General features: G+C 44.6%; 1 long non-coding RNA gene across 1 annotated transcript; it reads right to left on the bottom strand.

Moving 5' to 3' along the window:
- Positions 1-351: 351 nt before the first annotated feature.
- Positions 352-5130, bottom strand: LOC148314770 (uncharacterized). The gene is made up of 3 exons (XR_015841528.1): positions 5027-5130; positions 4851-4951; positions 352-427 (listed from the first exon to the last, which is right to left on the bottom strand). It is a non-coding gene; the product is annotated as an uncharacterized LOC148314770 (long non-coding RNA).
- Positions 5131-19561: the final 14431 nt, after the last annotated feature.

Below are 19561 nucleotides of genomic sequence, written 5' to 3'. Positions count from 1 at the left end.
TTTACAGGTGAAGGTTTGGATTTTTAGGAGCATGTGCAGGGGAGTTATTAAGCATTCATTTATTTGTATTAGGTTCATTTTGTCTTCTTATTATTGATATTTGACAGATTCATTAAAAGCAGACAATTATGTTTTAGGTTAATTTTTTACCTGACATGTTTCGGCGAGTCTTTCGCCTTCTTCAGAGTGTCGCATGATGGTGTCTTGAGACCCGTCTTTATCAGCTGATGTTCCATGAGGGTGTGACTTACCTGTCAAAAAAATGAAAAATCAGAGCAGTAAAAGAACAAGCACAACATGAATATTACAAATCAGCAATCACTGACCACTGCAAAAGGGAAAACCACATCATGGACCGGGAGAAGGGCAGGGTCATCCGCAACGAAGAGAACAAACAACAGCGCTGGATCAGAGAGGCCATTGAGATCTGCAAGCGAGGCATAAAAACCATGAACAGAGACAAGGGAGCCTTCATCCTCTCTACCACCTGGAGCAGCATCTTGGCGGAGTGAACGGACAGCGGGGGGCGTGACTTGCCTTCATTCTTGTGACAGGTAAGTCACGCCCTCATGGAACATCAGCTGATAAAGACGGGTCACAAGACACCATCATGTGACACTCTGAAGAAGGCGAAAGACTTTCATATTGTGACATCCTCAAGGCCTAAACACTCATCCGAACAAACATAAGGTAGATTTTGTTAACCTGCCCGGAGAAAAACATCAACGAAAATAATTTGTATTTGTTTTAACCAGTTGGTGGCGCTACCACTGCGATCAAAAATAAGTTGGCAGCCGTCTTCAGGGCCTGAATATCCTCAAATGTGAAAAATTTCGAGAAGATGGATCATCTGAATCATTTTGCAGGAACTTTTGTTGCCACGGAGATTAATCAGACTCTGCGGCACCGTAATAGCCACGCCCTTCGAAGGAAAGTCACAAAAATAGGGATAGAGTAAGATCAATGTCTTGAGTCTTTTCTAGCCAATTTTCAATCGGATTCGTTAAAAGGGCACCGTGCAGTACGTCAAAATGTATAAAATTATATTGATTGGCGCAAGGTGTATAACTGAATATAAACATATCGATGTCTTCAGGTACCGACTCTTTATGTACATGTGAAGTTTTGGATTTTTAGCAGCATGTGCAGGAGAGTTATTAAGCATTTTGTCCATTGCGGCGAAGGAAATCTTAAGTGAAAACTTCGAAGCCCCGCCCCCGTTCATATAGTATTTCGGAAACAAAAGATTTTAGCCCCAGTGTTTGTCCCAGGTCTTAAGATGCTACAGACAGAATTTTAAGGCAATCAGATGAAGCCTTTAGGATCAGGGTGCAAAAGAATGACCCCTGTAAACATGCAAAAAAGGGCAAAAGTCGGACTTTCAAAAATTCATAACTCACTTCCTGTTCATATTAGACGTTAAAATATCAAATTTTTCGCCATGCCCGATGAGACTGCCAAGTTTGGTGAATTTTTGTGCATGTTTCGGGGGTCAAAAATGCGATCGAACAATCGGAAAAATAATAATAATAATAATTTCTACAAAAACAATAGGGACTTCGCAGCCGTCGCAGCTCGGGCCCTAATAACAATAGGGACCTCGCAGCGGTCACTGCTCGGGCCCTAATAATATTAATAATAATAATTTCCACAAAAACAATGGGGACCTCGTAGCGGTCGCTGCTCGGGCCCTAATAATAATTTCTACATAAACAATAGGGACCTCGCCGCGGTCGCTGCTCGGGCCCCAATAATAATTTCTACACAAAGTCCATTGTGGTGACCCGCCCCCTTTTAAGTAAATTCAAAATGGCCGACTTCCTGTAAAACCTAGCTCATTGCTCCAAGAGACTTTTTTGTAGGTCTTGGTCTTATACATACAGTGAACCCTCGCTACTTCGCGGTTCACCTTTCGCGGGTTCAGTGCTTCGCGGGTATAAAAAATATTCGGGGGCATTGTAGTTTCGCCGAGCGGCACGACGGGGCGCTGGAGCGGTTAGACGGCCGGCGTGCGCCGAAGAAGAGCGTGGGCGAAGAGGAGAGTGGACGAAGAAGAGCACGTTCCCCCGGACACGATCGGTGGCGACGTTTCGCGCGGTTCGGACCGTACCAGAGCTCCGGCCGGCGTGCGTGGCAGTTAAGCCGTAGAGGAGCACCTTCCCCGGGCACGGGCGGTGCCAAGCGGCCCCTAAGTTTAATGGAATGGAAGCTCCGGAGGAGGAGGGCATGCTCGCGTCACAGTAAGCCGAAGAGGAGCACCTTCCCCGGGCACGGGCGGTTCCAAGCGGCCCCTAAGTTTAACCGAATGGAAGCTCCGGGGGAGGAGGGTGGGCGTGTGTCACAGTTAAGCCGAATTGGAGCACCTCTTCCGCCCGGGCACGAGCGGAGCGCGAAGCTGTCAGTTATGAATGAATAAATGAATAAATAAATAAATAAATAAAGAATGGCACCTTTCATTGCACAGGGCACACCGGACGGCGTACCAGCAGGTAAAAGTCGGAGTAATTAAATAAATACAAAAAGAATGGCTGGGGAATAAAAAAATAATACGTTTTAATAATAATTTGTTTTTTTTGTTATAACATGAATTTCACTCTCTCTCTCCCCGTATATATATATATATATATATATATATATTGTATTTTTTTTTAAAGCATTTTTGAAGGTGCGCCGCTACTTCGCGGATTTTCAGTTTTCGCGGGTGGTCTCGGTCCCCATTAACCGCGATAACCGAGGGTTCACTGTACTCCATAAAATTTACAAAAAGCGAGGTGAAACACTCAACCAGGGCTGCTCTGCATGTTGTGCTGGGCCACCTGGAACAACAGCGGAGCTATGCAAGGATGCTCTTTGTGGACTACAGCTCGGCATTCAACACAATCATCCCAGACATCCTCGTCGCCAAACTGGACACTCTCGGCCTCCCTGCCCTCACACACATCTGGATTAAGGACTTTCTGACCAACAGACCCCAGACTGTGTTGCTCGGCCCCTACACGTCCTCCACCCTCATGGTGAGCACCGGTTCCCCCCAAGGATGCGTGCTGAGCCCTCTCCTGTACGCCCTCTACACCTACGACTGCAGCCCGGCCCACGGCAACAACACCATCGTCAAGTTTGCTGACGACACGACAGTGGTCGGTCTGATCTCGGAAGGTGACGAGACAGCCTACAGAGAGGAGGTAGGGAGACTGACAACTTGGTGCAAGGACAACAGACTGCACCTTAACTCTGCTAAAACAAAGGAGATTGTCGTCGACTTCAGGAGGAACAAGACGCTGCCGCACCCCTCTGCATCGAAGGCGTGTGTGTGGAGAGGGTCCACACGTTCAAGTTCCTGGGAGTACAGATCTCCGATGACCTTTCTTGGAGTCACAACACCACAGCAGTGGTAAAGAAGGTCCGCCAACGTCTGCACTTCCTGAGAGTCCTCAGGAAATTCAACCTGGACAGGAAGCTGCTGCTGGCCTTCTACCACTCGTCCATCGAGAGCCTGCTGACGTACTGTGTCTCCACCTGGTACAGCGGCTGCACTGAGGCGGACAGAGTGAGGCTCCAGAGGACAGTCAAAACAGCGCAAAGGATTATTGGCTGCCCTCTCCCCTCGCTGTCGGACATCTACACCGCCCGGTGCCTCAGAGGGGCTCTCAACATCGTCAAAGACAATACCCACCCAAACTCACACCTGTTCGACCGGTTGCCCTCTGGCAGGCGCTACAGATGCATCAAATCAAGGACCAATAGACTGAGAAACAGTTTCTTTCCGAGAGCCATCTCCATACTGAACTCTCACACACACACGAGACCACCCTAACCTTGCAAAACAGCATTGTGATGTGTTTCTATATGCCCTATTCAGTACTGAATTCCATTGCACTGTCTTATTTATTTATCTAATTTATATATTGTCTGTATTATTGTTGTATTGCACTGGAGAGGGGAGCCCTCTAATCTCGTTGCACACTTGAGTACAATGACAATAAAGGGATTTCTATTTCTATTCTATTCTTTTTTTAACTTTTCTCGAGGGCCAAGGCGAGCCATTTCAAAAAAGCTGCACAACTAACGTATAAAATATTGATAAATTTGCTCTGCCTGATGTGTGTGTAAAGTTTCACGAGTTGTCGTTCATATTTAGAACCTCATAATCAGCGTTGTTTTATTGCCGAACAGTGCAATGCCACTCCCACAACCTTTCACGAAAAAGGATGAATTTCGTATTGTGACATCCTCATGGCCGAAACAGTCATCCGAGCATATATGAGGGCGACCTTGTTGAGTTGCACGGAGAAAAACATCCAAGAAAATAACTTGTATTAGCTTTTACCAGTTGGTGGCGCTACTACTACGATGAAAAATAAGTTGGTAGATGTCTTCAGGGCTGAAGTATCCTCAAATGTGTACAACTTCGAGAAGATAGGATCATCTGAGTCATGTTGCCGGAGCTTTTGTTGCCACAAAGTACAATCGGACTTTTCAGCACCGTAATAGCCACGCCTTTTGCCAAAACGTCACAAAATTCGGCAGAGAGTAAGATCATTGTCTTGAGTCTTTTCTGACTAATTTTCAGTCGGATTCGTCAAAAGGGCACCGTGCAGTACGTGAAAATTAAAATAAAAACACATTTTTGATTCCACTTGGCGGCGCTGTGTGTATAACAAAATAATAACATTAAGATGTCTTCAGGTCGGGACGTTTTATTTACAGGTGAAGGTTTGGATTTTTAGGAGCATGTGCAGGGGCGTTATTAAGCATTCATTTATTTGTATTAGGTTCATTTTGTCTTCTTATTATTGATATTTGACTGATTCATTAAAAGCAGACAATTATGTTTTAGGTTAATTTTTTACCTGACATGTTTCGGCGAGTCTTTCGCCTTCTTCAGAGTGTCGCATGATGGTGTCTTGAGACCCGTCTTTATCAGCTGATGTTCCATGTGGGTGTGACTTACCTGTCAAAAAAATGAAAAATCAGAGCAGTAAAAGAACAAGCACAACATGAACATTACAAATCAGCAATCACTGACCACTGCAAAAGGGAAAACCACATCATGGACCGGGAGAAGGGCAAGGTCATCCGCACCGAAGAGAACAAACAACAGCGCTGGATCAGAGAGGCCATTGAGATCTGCAAGCGAGGCATAAAAACCATGAACAGAGACAATCCTCTCTACCACCTGGAGCAGCATCTTGGCGGAGTGAACGGACAGCGGGGGGCGTGACTTGCCTTCATTCTTGTGACAGGTAAGTCACGCCCTCATGGAACATCAGCTGATAAAGACGGGTCACAAGACACCATCATGTGACACTCTGAAGAAGGCGAAAGACTTTCGTATTGTGACATCCTCAAGGCCTAAACACTCATCCGAGCAAATATAAGGTAGATTTTGTTAACCTGCCCGGAGAAAAAAATCAACGAAAATAATTTGTATTTGTTTTAACCAGTTGGTGGCGCTACCACTGCGATCAAAAATAAGTTGGCAGCCGTCTTCAGGGCCTGAATATCCTCAAATGTGAAAAATTTCGAGAAGATGGATCATCTGAATCATTTTGCAGGAACTTTTGTTGCCACGGAGAATAATCAGACTCTGCGGCACCGTAATAGCCACGCCCTTCGAAGGAAAGTCACAAAAATAGGGATAGAGTAAGATCAATGTCTTGAGTCTTTTCTAGCCAATTTTCAATCGGATTCGTTAAAAGGGCACCGTGCAGTACGTCAAAATGTAAAAAATTATATTGATTGGCGCAAGGTGTATAACAGAGTATAAACATATAGATGTCTTCAGGTACCGACTCTTTATGTACATGTGAAGTTTTGGATTTTTAGCAGCATGTGCAGGAGAGTTATTAAGCATTTTGTCCATTGCGGCGAAGGAAATCTTAAGTGAAAACTTTGAAGCCCCGCCCCCGTCATATAGTATTTCGGAAACAAAAGATTTTAGCCCCAATTTTAGCCCCAGTGTTTGTCCCAGGTCTTAAGATGCTACAGACAGAATTTTAAGGCAATCAGATGAAGCCTTTAGGATCAGGGTGCAAAAGAATGACCCCTGTAAACATGCAAAAAAGGGCAAAAGTCGGACTTTCAAAAATTCATAACTCACTTCCTGTTCATATTAGACGTTTAAAATATCAAATTTCTCCCCATGCCCGATGAGACTGCCAAGTTTGGTGAGTTTTTGTGCATGTTTCGGGGGTCAAAAATGCAATCGAACAATCGGAAAAATAATAATAATAATAATTTCTACAAAAACAACAGGGACTTCGCAGCGGTCGCTGCTCAGGCCCTAATAATAATAATAATAATAATAATAAAAGTAATAATATTTTCTACAAAAACAATAGGGACCTCGCAGCCGTCGCAGCTCGGGCCCTAATAACAATTTCTAGAAAAACAATAGGGACCTCGCAGCGGTCACTGCTCGGGCCCTAATAATAATAATAATAATAATTTCTACAAAAACAATAGGGACCTCGCCGCGGTCGCTGCTCGGGCCCCAATTATAATTTCTACACAAAGTCCATTGTGGTGACCCGCCCCCTTTTAAGTAAATTCAAAATGGCCGACTTCCTGTAAAACCTAGCTCATTGCTCCAAGAGACTTTTTTGTAGGTCTTGGTCTTATACATACAGTGAACCCTCGCTACTTGGCGGTTCACCTTTCGCGGGTTCAGTGCTTCGCGGGTCTAAAAAATATTCGGGGGCATTGTAGTTTCGCCGAGCGGCACGACGGGGCGCTGGAGCGGTTAGACGGCCGGTGTGCGCCGAAGAAGAGCGTGGGCGAAGAGGAGAGTGGACGAAGAAGAGCACGTTCCCCCGGACACGATCGGTGGCGACGTTTCGCGCGGTTCGGACAGTACCAGAGCTCCGGCCGGCGTGCGTGGCAGTTAAGCCGTAGAGGAGAACCTTCCCCGGGCACGGGCGGTGCCAAGCCCTAAGTTTAACCGAATGGAAGCTCCGGAGGAGGAGGGCATGCTCGCGTCACAGTAAGCCGAAGAGGAGCACCTTCCCCGGGCACGGGCGATTCCAAGCGGCCCCTAAGTTTAACCGAATGGAAGCTCCGGAGGAGGAGGGCATGCTCGCGTCACAGTAAGCCGAAGAGGAGCACCTTCCCCGGGCACGGGCGGTGCCAAGCGGCCCCTAAGTTTAACCGAATGGAAGCTCCGGGGGAGGAGGGCGGGTGTGTGTCACAGTTAAGCCGAATTGGAGCACCTCTTCCGCCCGGGCACGAGCGGAGCGCGAAGCTGTCAGTTATGAATGTATAAAAGAATAAATAAATAAATGAATAAAGAATGCCACCTTTCATTTCACAGGGCACACCGGACGGCGTACCAGCAGATAAAAGTCGGAGTAATTAAATAAATACAAAAAGAATGGCTGGGGAATAAAAAAATAATACGTTTTAATAATAATTTGGTTTTTTTGTTATAACATGAATTTCACTCTCTCTCTCCCCGTATATATATATATATATATATATATATATATATATATATATATATATATATTTATATATTTATTATATATATTGTATATTTTTTTAAGCATTTTTGAAGGTGCGCCGCTACTTCGCGGATTTTCAGTTTTCGCGGGTGGTCTCTGTCCCCATTAACCGCGATTACCGAGGGTTCACTGTACTCCATAAAATTTACAAAAAGCGAGGTGAAACACTCAACCAGGGCTGCTTTTTTTAACATTTCTCGAGGGCCATGGCGAGCCATTTCAAAAAAGCTGCACAACTAACGTATAAAATATTGATAAATTTGCTCGGCCTGATGTGTGTGTAAAGTTTCACGAGTTGTCGTTCATATTTAGAACCTCATAATCAGCGTTGTTTTATTGCCGAACAGTGCAATGCCACTCCCACAACTTTACACGAAAAAGGACGAATTTCGTATTGTGACATCCTCATGGCCGAAACAGTCATCCGAGCATATATGAGGGCGACCTTGTTGAGTTGCACGGGGAAAAACATCCAAGAAAATAACTTGTATTAGCTTTTACCAGTTGGTGGCGCTACTACTACGATGAAAAATAAGTTGGTCGATGTCTTCAGGGCTGAAGTATCCTCAAATGTGTACAACTTCGAGAAGATAGGATCATCTGAGTCATGTTGCCGGAGCTTTTGTTGCCACAGAGTACAATCTGACTTTTCAGCACCGTAATAGCCACGCCTTTTGCCAAAACGTCACAAAATTCGGCAGAGAGAAAGATCATTGTCTTGAGTCTTTTCTGACTAATTTTCAGTCGGATTTGTCAAAAGGGCACCGTGCAGGATGTGAAAATTAAAATAAAAACACATTTTTGATTCCACTTGGCGGCGCTGTGTGTAGAACAAAATAATAACATTAAGATGTCTTCAGGTCGGGACGTTTTATTTACAGGTGAAGGTTTGGATTTTCAGGAGCATGTGCAGGGGAGTTATTAAGCATTCATTTATTTGTATTAGGTTCATTTTGTCTTCTTATTATTGATATTTGACTGATTCATTAAAAGCAGACAATTATGTTTTAGGTTAATTTTTTACCTGACATGTTTCGGCGAGTCTTTCGCCTTCTTCAGAGTGTCGCATGATGGTGTCTTGAGACCCGTCTTTATCAGCTGATGTTCCATGAGGGTGTGACTTACCTGTCAAAAAAATGAAAAATCAGAGCAGTAAAAGAACAAGCACAACATGAACATTACAAATCAGCAATCACTGACCACTGCAAAAGGGAAAACCACATCATGGACCGGGAGAAGGGCAGGGTCATCCGCACCGAAGAGAACAAACAACAGCGCTGGATCAGAGAGGCCATTGAGATCTGCAAGCGAGGCATAAAAACCATGAACAGAGACAAGGGAGCCTTCATCCTCTCTACCACCTAGAGCAGCATCTTGGCGGAGTGAACGGACAGCGGGGGGTGTGACTTGCCTTCATTCTTGTGACAGGTAAGTCACGCCCTCATGGAACATCAGCTGATAAAGACGGGTCACAAGACACCATCATGTGCAGGAGAGTTATTAAGCATTTTGTCCATTGCGGCGAAGGAAATCTTAAGTGAAAACTTTGAAGCCCCGCCCCCGTCATATAGTATTTCGGAAACAAAAGATTTTAGCCCCAGTGTTTGTCCCAGGTCTTAAGATGCTACAGACAGAATTTTAAGGCAATCAGATGAAGCCTTTAGGATCAGGGTGCAAAAGAATGACCCCTGTAAACATGCAAAAAAGGGCAAAAGTCGGACTTTCAAAAATTCATAACTCACTTCCTGTTCATATTAGACGTTAAAATATCAAATTTCTCGCCATGCCCGATGAGACTGCCAAGTTTGGTGAGTTTTTGTGCATGTTTCGGGGTCAAAAATGCGATCGTACAATCGGAAAAATAATAATAATAATAATTTCTACAAAAACAACAGGGACTTCGCAGCGGTCGCTGCTCAGGCCCTAATAATAATAATAATAATAATAATAAAAGTAATGATATTTTCTACAAAAACAATAGGGACCTCGCAGCCGTCGCAGCTCGGGCCCTAATAACAATTTCTAGAAAAACAATAGGGACCTCGCAGCGGTCACTGCTCGGGCCCTAATAATAATAATAATAATAATTTCCACAAAAACAATGGGGACCTCGTAGCGGTCGCTGCTCGGGCCCTAATAATAATTTCTACATAAACAATAGGGACCTCGCCGCGGTCGCTGCTCGGGCCCCAATAATAATTTCTACACAAAGTCCATTGTGGTGACCCGCCCCTTTTAAGTAAATTCAAAATGGCCGACTTCCTGTAAAACCTAGCTCATTGCTTCAAGAGACTTTTTTGTAGGTCTTGGTCTTATACATACAGTGAACCCTCGCTACTTCGCGGTTCACCTTTCGCGGGTTCAGTGCTTCGCGGGTATAAAAAATATTCGGGGGCATTGTAGTTTCGCCGAGTGGCACGACGGGCGCTGGAGCGGTTAGACGGCCGGCGTGCGCCGGAGAAGAGCGTGGGCGAAGAGGAGAGTGGACGAAGAAGAGCACGTTCCCCCGGACACGATCGGTGGCGACGTTTCGCGCGGTTCGGACCGTACCAAGGCTCCGGCCGGCGTGCGTGGCAGTTAAGCCGTAGAGGAGCACCGTCCCCGGGCACGGGCGGTGCCAAGCGGCCCCTAAGTTTAACCGAATGGAAGCTCCGGAGGAGGAGGGCATGCTCGCGTCACAGTAAGCCGAAGAGGAGCACCTTCCCCAGGCACGGGCGGTTCCAAGCGGCCCCTAAGTTTAACCAAATGGAAGCTCCGGAGGAGGAGGGCATGCTCGCGTCACAGTAAGCCGAAGAGGAGCACCTTTGCCGGGCACGGGCGGTTCCAAGCGGCCCCTAAGTTTAACCGAATGGAAGCTCCGGAGGAGGCGGGCATGCTCGCGTCACAGTAAGCCGAAGAGGAGCACCTTCCCTGGGCACGGGCGGTGCCAAGCGGCCCCTAAGTTTAACCGAATGGAAGCTCCGGGGGAGGAGGGCGGGCGTGTGTCACAGTTAAGCCGAATTGGAACACCTCTTCCGCCCGGACACGAACGGAGCGCGAAGCTGTCAGTTATGAATGAATAAATGAATAAATAAATAAATAATTAAAGAATGCCACCTTTCATTTCACAGGGAACACCGGACGGCGTACCAGCTGGTAAAAGTCGGAGTAATTAAATAAATACAAAAAGAATGGCTGGGGAATAAAAAAATAATACGTTTTAATAATAATTTGGTTTTTTTGTTATAACATGAATTTCACTCTCTCTCTCTCTCTCTCCCCGTATATATATATATATATATATATATATATATATATATATATATATATATATATATATATATATATATATATATATATATATTTATTATATATATTGTATTTTCTTTTAAGCATTTTTGAAGGTGCGCCGCTACTTCGCGGATTTTCAGTTTCCGCGGGTGGTCTCGGTCCCCATTAACCGCGATAACCGAGGGTTCACTGTACTCCATAAAATTTACAAAAAGCGAGGTGAAACACTCAACCAGGGCTGCTTTTTTGAACATTTCTCGAGGGCCATGGCAAGCCATTTCAAAAAAGCTGCACAACTAACGTATAAAATATTGATAAATTTGCTCTGCCTGATGTGTGTGTCAAGTTTCACGAGTTGTCGTTCATATTTAGAACCTCATAATCAGCGTTGTTTTATTGCCAAACAGTGCAATGCCACTCCCACAACTTTTCACGAAAAAGGATGAATTTCGTATTGTGACATCCTCATGGCCGAAACAGTCCTCGGAGCATATATGAGGGCGACCTTGTTGAGTTGCACGGAGAAAAACATCCAAGAAAATAACTTGTATTAGCTTTTACCAGTTGGTGGCGCTACTACTACGATGAAAAATAAGTTGGTAGATGTCTTCAGGGCTGAAGTATCCTCAAATGTGTACAACTTCGAGAAGATAGGATCATCTGAGTCATGTTGCCGGAGCTTTTGTTGCCACAGAGTACAATCGGACTTTTCAGCACCGTAATAGCCACGCCTTTTGCCAAAACGTCACAAAATTCGGCAGAGAGTAAGATCATTGTCTTGAGTCTTTTCTGACTAATTTTCAGTCGGATTCGTCAAAAGGGCACCGTGCAGTACGTGGAAATTAAAATAAAAACAAATTTTTGATTCCACTTGGCGGCGCTGTGTGTATAACAAAATAATAACATTAAGATGTCTTCAGGTCGGGACATTTTATTGACAGGTGAAGGTTTGGATTATTAGGAGCATGTGCAGGGGAGTTATTAAGCATTCATTTATTTGTATGAGGTTCATTTTGTCTTCTTATTATTGATATTTGACAGATTCATTAAAAGCAGACAATTATGTTTTAGGTAAATGTTTTACCTGACATGTTTCGGCGAGTCTTTCGCCTTCTTCAGAGTGTCGCATGATGGTGTCTTGAGACCCGTCTTTATCAGCTTATGTTCCATGAGGGTGTGAATTACCTGTCAAAAAAATGAAAAATCATAGCAGTAAAAGAACAAGCACAACATGAATATTACAAATCAGCAATCACTGACCACTGCAGAAGGGAAAACCATATCATGGACCGGGCGAAGGGCAGGGTCATCCGCACCGAAGAGAACAAACAACAGCGCTGGATCAGAGAGGCCATTGAGATCTGCAAGCGAGGCATAAAAACCATGAACAGAGACAAGGGAGCCTTCATCCTCTCTACCACCTGGAGCAGCATCTTGGCGGAGTGAACGGACAGCGGGGGGTGTGACTTGCCTTCATTCTTGTGACAGGTAAGTCACGCCCTCATGGAACATCAGCTGATAAAGACGGGTCACAAGACACCATCATGTGACACTCTGAAGAAGGCGAAAGACTTTCGTATTGTGACATCCTCAAGGCCTAAACACTAATCCGAGCAAATATAAGGTAGATTTTGTGAACCTGCCCGGAGAAAAACATCAACGAAAATAATTTGTATTTGTTTTACCAGTTGGTGGCGCTACCACTGCGATCAAAAATAAGTTGGCAGCCGTCTTCAGGGCCTGAATATCCTCAAATGTGAAAAATTTCGAGAAGATGGATCATCTGAATCATTTTGCAGGAACTTTTGTTGCCACGGAGAATAATCAGACTCTGCGGCACCGCAATAGCCACGCCCTTCGAAGGAAAGTCACAAAAATAGGGATAGAGTAAGATCAATGTCTTGAGTCTTTTCTCGCCAATTTTCAATCGGATTCGTTAAAAGGGCACCGTGCAGTATGTCAAAACGTAAAAAATGATATTGATTGGCGCAAGGTGTATAACAGAATATAAACATATAGATGTCTTCAGGTACCGACTCTTTATGTACATGTGAAGTTTTGGATTTTTAGCAGCATGTGCAGGAGAGTTATTAAGCATTTTGTCCATTGCGGCGAAGGAAATCTTAAGTGAAAACTTTGAAGCCCCGCCCCGTCATATAGTATTTCGGAAACAAAAGATTTTAGCCCCAGTGTTTGTCCCAGGTCTTAAGATGCTACAGACAAAATTTTAAGGCAATCAGATGAAGCCTTTAGGATCAGGGTGCAAAAGAATGACCCCAGTAAACATGCAAAAAAGGGCAAAAGTCGGACTCTCAAAAATTCAAAACTCACTTCCTGTTCATATTAGACGTTAAAATATCAAATTTCTCGCCATGCCCGATGAGACTGCCAAGTTTGGTGAGTTTTTGTGCATGTTTCGGGGGTCAAAAATGCGATCGAACAATCGGAAAAATAATAATAATAATAATTTCTACAAAAACAACAGGGACTTCGCAGCGGTCGCTGCTCAGGCCCTAATAATAATAATAATAATAATAATTAAAAAAGTAATAATATTTTCTAGAAAAACAATAGGGACCTCGCAGCCGTCGCAGCTCGGGCCCTAATAACAATTTCTAGAAAAACAATAGGGACCTCGCAGCGGTCACTGCTCGGGCCCTAATAATAATAATAATAATAATTTCCACAAAAACAATGGGGACCTCGTAGCGGTCGCTGCTCGGGCCCTAATAATAATTTCTACATAAACAATAGGGACCTCGCCGCGGTCGCTGCTCGGGCCCCAATAATAATTTCTACACAAAGTCCATTGTGGTGACCCGCCCCCTTTTAAGTAAATTCAAAATGGCCGACTTCCTGTAAAACCTAGCTCATTGCTCCAAGAGACTTTTTTGTAGGTCTTGGCCTTATACATACAGTGAACCCTCGCTACTTCGCGGTTCACCTTTCGCGGGTTCAGTGCTTCGCGGGTATAAAAAATATTCGGGGGCATTGTAGATTCGCCGAGCGGCACGACGGGCGCTGGAGCGGTTAAACGGCCGGCGTGCGCCGAAGAAGAGCGTGGGCGAAGAGGAGATTGGACGAAGAAGAGCACGTTCCCCCGGACACGATCGGTGGCGACGTTTCGCGCGGTTCGGACCGTACCAGAGCTCCGGCCGGCGTGCGTGGCAGTTAAGCCGTAGAGGAGCACCTTCCCCGGGCACGGGCGGTGCCAAGCGGCCCCTAAGTTTAACCGAATGGAAGCTCCGGAGGAGGAGGGCATGCTCGCGTCACAGTAAGCCGAAGAGGAGCACCTTCCCCGGGCACGGGCGGTTCCAAGCGGCCCCTAAGTTTAACCGAATGGAAGCTCCGGAGGAGGAGGGCATGCTCGCGACACAGTAAGCCGAAGAGGAGCACCTTCCCCGGGCACGGGCGGTGCCAAGCGGCCCCTAAGTTTAACCGAATGGAAGCTCCGGGGGAGGAGGGCGGGCGTGTGTCACAGTTAAGCCGAATTGGAACACCTCTTCCGCCCGGGCACGAACGGAGCGCGAAGCTGTCAGTTATGAATGAATAAATGAATAAATAAATAAATAAATAAAGAATGCCACCTTTCATTTCACAGGGCACACCGGACGGCGTACCAGCAGGTAAAAGTCGGAGTAATTAAATAAATACAAAAAGAATGGCTGGGGAATAAAAAAATAATACGTTTTAATAATAATTTGGTTTTTTTGTTATAACATGAATTTCACTCTCTCTCTCTCTCCTCGTATATATATATATATATATATATATATATATATAAATATATATATATATATATATTTATATATTTATTATATATATTGTATTTTTTTTTAAGCATTTTTGAAGGTGCGCCGCTACTTCGCGGATTTTCAGTTTTTGCGGGTGGTCTCGGTCCCCATTATAATATAATAATAATAATATAATATTCCCTTTATTAGTCCCACAATGGGGAAATTTGAGATTCGAACCCAGGCCTCGTGGGGAGACTGGGTCCTGAACGCGGCGCCTTAGACCACTCGGCCATCCTGGCAGCCAAAGAAATCATGCGAGGCACATCAGGTGGGGATCGAACCCGCGCCGATAATACGTGCTTGCACTGCAATTCTTGTCATTGACCATTCGACCATTTTAACATTAACCGCGATAACCGAGGGTTCACTGTACTCCATAAAATTTACAAAAAGCGAGGTGAAACACTCAACCAGGGCTGCTTTTTTGAACATTTCTCGAGGGCCATGGCGAGCCATTTCAAAAAAGCTGCACAACTAACGTATAAAATATTGATAAATTTGCTCTGCCTGATGTGTGTGTAAAGTTTCACGAGTTGTCGTTCATATTTAGAACCTCATAATCAGCGTTGTTTTATTGCCGAACAGTGCAATGCCACTCCCACAACTTTTCACGAAAAAGGATGAATTTCGTATTGTGACATCCTCATGGCCGAAACAGTCATCCGAGCATATATGAGGGCGACCTTGTTGAGTTGCACGGAGAAAAACATCCAAGAAAATAATTTGTATTAGCTTTTACCAGTTGGTGGCGCTACTACTACGATGAAAAATAAGTTGGTAGATGTCTTCAGGGCTGAAGTATCCTCAAATGTGTACAACTTCGAGAAGATAGGATCATCTGAGTCATGTTGCCGGAGCTTTTGTTGCCACAAAGTACAATCGGACTTTTCAGCACCGTAATAGCCACGCCTTTTGCCAAAACGTCACAAAATTCGGCAGAGAGTAAGATCATTGTCTTGAGTCTTTTCTGACAAATTTTCAGTCGGATTCGTCAAAAGGGCACCGTGCAGTACGTGAAAATTAAAATAAAAACACATTTTTGATTCCACTTGGCGGCGCTGTGTGTATAACAAAATAATAACATTAAGATGTCTTCAGGTCGGGACGTTTTATTTACAGGTGAAGGTTTGGATTTTTAGGAGCATGTGCAGAGGAGTTATTAAGCATTCATTTATTTGTATTAGGTTCATTTTGTCTTCTTATTATTGATATTTGACAGATTCATTAAAAGCAGACAATTATGTTTTAGGTTAATTTTTTACCTGACATGTTTCGGCGAGTCTTTCGCCTTCTTCAGAGTGTCGCATGATGGTGTCTTGAGACCCGTCTTTATCAGCTGATGTTCCATGAGGGTGTGACTTACCTGTCAAAAAAATGAAAAATCAGAGCAGTAAAAGAACAAGCACAACATGAATATTACAAATCAGCAATCACTGACCACTGCAAAAGGGAAAACCACATCATGGACCGGGAGAAGGGCAGGGTCATCCGCAACGAAGAGAACAAACAACAGCGCTGGATCAGAGAGGCCATTGAGATCTGCAAGCGAGGCATAAAAACCATGAACAGAGACAAGGGAGCCTTCATCCTCTCTACCACCTGGAGCAGCATCTTGGCGGAGTGAACGGACAGCGGGGGGCGTGACTTGCCTTCATTCTTGTGACAGGTAAGTCACGCCCTCATGGAACATCAGCTGATAAAGACGGGTCACAAGACACCATCATGTGACACTCTGAAGAAGGCGAAAGACTTTCGTATTGTGACATCCTCAAGGCCTAAACACTCATCCGAGCAAATATAAGGTAGATTTTGTGAACCTGCCCGGAGAAAAACATCAACGAAAATAATTTGTATTTGTTTTAACCAGTTGGTGGCGCTACCACTGCGATCAAAAATAAGTTGGCAGCCGTCTTCAGGGCCTGAATATCCTCAAATGTGAAAAATTTCGAGAAGATGGATCATCTGAATCATTTTGCAGGAACTTTTGTTGCCACGGAGAATAATCAGACTCTGCGGCACCGTAATAGCCACGCCCTTCGAAGGAAAGTCACAAAAATAGGGATAGAGTAAGATCAATGTCTTGAGTCTTTTCTAGCCAATTTTCAATCGGATTCGTTAAAAGGGCACCGTGCAGTACGTAAAAATGTAAAAAATGTTATTGATTGGCGCAAGGTGTATAACAGAATATAAACATATAGATGTCTTCAGGTACCGACTCTTTATGTACATGTGAAGTTTTGGATTTTTAGCAGCATGTGCAGGAGAGTTATTAAGCATTTTGTCCATTGCGGCGTAGGAAATCTTAAGTGAAAACTTTGAAGCCCCGCCCCCGTCATATAGTATTTCGGAAACAAAAGATTTTAGCCCCAGTGTTTGTCCCAGGTCTTAAGATGCTACAGACAGAATTTTAAGGCAATCAGATGAAGCCTTTAGGATCAGGGTGCAAAAGAATGACCCCTGTAAACATGCAAAAAAGGGCAAAAGTCGGACTTTCAAAAATTCATAACTCACTTCCTGTTCATATTAGACGTTAAAATATCAAATTTCTCGCCATGCCCGATGAGACTGCCAAGTTTGGTGAGTTTTTGTGCATGTTTCGGGGTCAAAAATGCGATCGTACAATCGGAAAAATAATAATAATAATAATTTCTACAAAAACAACAGGGACTTCGCAGCGGTCGCTGCTCAGGCCCTAATAATAATAATAATAATAATAATAAAAGTAATAATATTTTCTACAAAAACAATAGGGACCTCGCAGCCGTCGCAGCTCGGGCCCTAATAACAATTTCTAGAAAAACAATAGGGACCTCGCAGCGGTCACTGCTCGGGCCCTAATAATAATAATAATAATAATTTCCACAAAAACAATGGGGACCTCGTAGCGGTCGCTGCTCGGGCCCTAATAATAATTTCTACATAAACAATAGGGACCTCGCCACGGTCGCTGCTCGGGCCCCAATAATAATTTCTACACAAAGTCCATTGTGGTGACCCGCCCCTTTTAAGTAAATTCAAAATGGCCGACTTCCTGTAAAACCTAGCTCATTGCTCCAAGAGACTTTTTTGTAGGTCTTGGTCTTATACATACAGTGAACCCTCGCTACTTCGCGGTTCACCTTTCGCGGGTTCAGTGCTTCGCGGGTATAAAAAATATTCGGGGGCATTGTAGTTTCGCCGAGCGGCACGACGGGCGCTGGAGCGGTTAGACGGCCGGCGTGCGCCGAAGAAGAGCGTGGGCGAAGAGGAGAGTGGACGAAGAAGAGCACGTTCCCCCGGACACGATCGGTGGCGACGTTTCGCGCGGTTCGGACCGTACCAGGGCTCCGGCCGGCGTGCGTGGCAGTTAAGCCGTAGAGGAGCACCGTCCCCGGGCACGAGCGGTGCCAAGCGGCCCCTAAGTTTAACCGAATGGAAGCTCCGGAGGAGGAGGGCATGCTCGCGTCACAGTAAGCCGAAGAGGAGCACCTTCCCCAGGCACGGGCGGTTCCAAGCGGCCCCTAAGTTTAACCAAATGGAAGCTCCGGAGGAGGAGGGCATGCTCGCGTCACAGTAAGCCGAAGAGGAGCACCTTTGCCGGGCACGGGCGGTTCCAAGCGGCCCCTAAGTTTAACCGAATGGAAGCTCCGGAGGAGGCGGGCATGCTCGCGTCACAGTAAGCCGAAGAGGAGCACCTTCCCCGGGCACGGGCGGTGCCAAGCGGCCCCTAAGTTTAACCGAATGGAAGCTCCGGGGGAGGAGGGCGGGCGTGTGTCACAGTTAAGCCGAATTGGAACACCTCTTCCGCCCGGACACGAACGGAGCGCGAAGCTGTCAGTTATGAATGAATAAATGAATAAATAAATAAATAATTAAAGAATGCCACCTTTCATTTCACAGGGAACACCGGACGGCGTACCAGCAGGTAAATGTCGGAGTAATTAAATAAATACAAAAAGAATGGCTGGGGAATAAAAAAATAATACGTTTTAATAATAATTTGGTTTTTTTGTTATAACATGAATTTCACTCTCTCTCTCTCTCTCCCTCCCCGTATATATATATATATATATATATATATATATATATATATATATATATTTATTATATATATTGTATTTTCTTTTAAGCATTTTTGAAGGTGCGCCGCTACTTTGCGGATTTTCAGTTTCCGCGGGTGGTCTCGGTCCCCATTAACCGCGATAACCGAGGGTTCACTGTACTCCATAAAATTTACAAAAAGCGAGGTGAAACACTCAACCAGGGCTGCTTTTTTGAACATTTCTCGAGGGCCATGGCGAGCCATTTCAAAAAAGCTGCACAACTAACGTATAAAATATTGATAAATTTGCTCTGCCTGATGTGTGTGTCAAGTTTCACGAGTTGTCGTTCATATTTAGAACCGCATAATCAGCGTTGTTTTATTGCCAAACAGTGCAATGCCACTCCCACAACTTTTCACGAAAAAGGATGAATTTCGTATTGTGACATCCTCATGGCCGAAACAGTCCTCCGAGCATATATGAGGGCGACCTTGTTGAGTTGCACGGAGAAAAACATCCAAGAAAATAACTTTTATTAGCTTTTACCAGTTGGTGGCGCTACTACTACGATGAAAAATAAGTTGGTAGATGTCTTCAGGGCTGAAGTATCCTCAAATGTGTACAACTTCGAGAAGATAGGATCATCTGAGTCATGTTGCCGGAGCTTTTGTTGCCACAAAGTACAATCGGACTTTTCAGCACCGTAATAGCCACGCCTTTTGCCAAAACGTCACAAAACTCGGCAGAGAGTAAGATCATTGTCTTGAGTCTTTTCTGACTAATTTTCAGTCGGATTCGTCAAAAGGGCACGGTGCAGTACGTGAAAATTAAAATAAAAACAAATTTTTGATTCCACTTGGCGGCGCTGTGTGTATAACAAAATAATAACATTAAGATGTCTTCAGGTCGGGACATTTTATTTACAGGTGAAGGTTTGGATTTTTAGGAGCATGTGCAGGGGAGTTATTAAGCA

Source organism: Idiotropiscis lumnitzeri, unplaced genomic scaffold, assembly GCF_059441095.1.
Source record: "Idiotropiscis lumnitzeri isolate Australia: NSW breed Sydney's pygmy pipehorse unplaced genomic scaffold, RoL_Ilum_1.0 HiC_scaffold_227, whole genome shotgun sequence".
NCBI classification, from domain to species: domain Eukaryota; kingdom Metazoa; phylum Chordata; class Actinopteri; order Syngnathiformes; family Syngnathidae; genus Idiotropiscis; species Idiotropiscis lumnitzeri.
Note: the sequence above shows the minus strand (reverse complement) of the source record. Positions and strands in the feature narration are given on the sequence as shown.